The sequence below is a fragment of the Dendroctonus ponderosae genome, unplaced genomic scaffold, assembly GCF_020466585.1.
Source record: "Dendroctonus ponderosae isolate FM_Combo_2020 unplaced genomic scaffold, Dpon_F_20191213v2 Dpon_F_20191213_3, whole genome shotgun sequence".
Classification (NCBI taxonomy): domain Eukaryota; kingdom Metazoa; phylum Arthropoda; class Insecta; order Coleoptera; family Curculionidae; genus Dendroctonus; species Dendroctonus ponderosae.
The window spans coordinates 15291788-15293720 of NW_026018508.1; positions in this window are offsets into that span (position 1 = coordinate 15291788).

Below are 1933 nucleotides of genomic sequence, written 5' to 3' on the forward strand. Positions count from 1 at the left end.
ATAAAAACTGATGATGGTGGAAAAATGCACCGAAACGTATTTTGATTGATAAATAGAGACAATAAATGACTGAAACCCAGGAATGAATTTGATTTAAATAAACAAATAAATAAAAAGTGTGCAAATCTTCGCGTGTGCCGGGAATGGTAGTGGGCCATTTTCGTGGTGGGAAAACCTGCAGCCAAATTGTTAGAAAATGAGTAACTCAGACCAGGTCTATGAGATAATGGTGAAAATATGAGCAAGATGAACCCTTGATCGCCCTCACAATGTTGTTTCTATATTTTCTTTCATCTCCTAAGATGTCGCTGGATCTCGTCCTAACAGAGCCGCAGCATTTTCTTCAGTTTTCGGAATTAACTTTGAGCAAATATTTGAAAAGTTTTTTTCAAAGTAAAACTCCTAATTTTCATGGCGCAAATTGAAATTAGTGTCAACTCATTATTGGTTTCACTTGCGACGACAGCTTTTCATTCAATCGTTAATAAACTTAATAAGGTCTCCTTATTTTGAGTATCTAATTTTACAAGGGAAAGTTTTGTTGTTTACTCAACAAATTAAAATTTGCCTTTACGTACGGATTTTTTCATTTGCTGCAATATTTTGGCGATTAAAACCGCGATATATTCTGCAAGGTACATTTTAGGAAATTAAAAGAAGCACGAAAGACTGATGCATAAACTAAATAATAGGAGGAAATTAGACAATAACCATGAAGCGAAAGAACTGAATACGTTTTTCAAAGTTTAGCAAAAGATTTTCAATCAACAAATAAAGACTCTAGATGCCCAGTGTTTTTCACGTTCAGTTTTTTAGATAGCTAATAAAAATTTACCTATTTCTGCGTATAGATAGCTTTTATTCTGCGTGGCATGAACGACTGTCTAATTGATCCCAAAAATGGTCAACAGGCGTCATATCTGGCTTTCCAGCAGGCCACCTAGTGATGGTTTCTAAGGGACTTCGGGCAATTTTGGATTCAAGTTGAGCGGGCAGGTTGTTTCAACAGCTCAATGAGGAGAGCACCATGCATCGGTGTTTTCCTCATTCTTTTTATTGGGAAATGCTGAATCAATAATTTGTACGCTGGAACTATCAAGTGAAAAACATTTATTAAAATCGGTTGATTGATATAAAAGTTTTAATATTTTGAACTGTGGCTTGAAATCTGGTGCGCCACTTGTTTGCGTGTTTATGGACTCGATCGAGGTAAAAAGTCCAAAAGAAACGATTTGTTCACTAAAATTTTCTAGTTAATAATTGAATTTTCCAAAAGAGGCAACTTTTTGTGGAATCGACATCGCTAGAGCCTCTATAGGAAAAAACTATAATCATAAACCTCTTGGCTGGGAATTTTAGTTCAACATCTTTGTTGTATAAAAAACAGAATTTCTTCACGTCGTTAATACGAGTTAAAACGTAAGGAAAAATTCTGAAAAATTTGAGGCAAAATGTCTAACGAAAAAATGGAAACATAAACAGTTTGGTTATAAGTGAAAAGAAAATCCGCTAATTTCGCCAATATTAAATAGCGTTTTCAATGGCAAAACTAAAAAATCCGAATGCAAAGTTTGCGGAGTGCAATTTTCGGCTGGTGCAAGGACAAAAGTCCGTTTACCTCAACTGAACATCGGATAGACGTCCTATAATTAATAACAACCATTCTTTTAAAACCAGTGATTTGAGGGTTCAAGGATTTTTCTGTCACATCACACTGTTAATATCATTTTTAATGCGAGCTTCGGCGCGATATGGTGAGGACCGAAAGACATCCAAGTAGAGCAAACACATAAATGCAACCTAAATTTATCAAAGATATTAAATATTCTGGGTTTCACGCATTTATTGTCTCTATTTATCAATCAAAATACGTTTCGGTGTATTTTTCCACCATCATCAGTTTTTATGTGTAGCGTTGTTGCTGCTTTAAGCC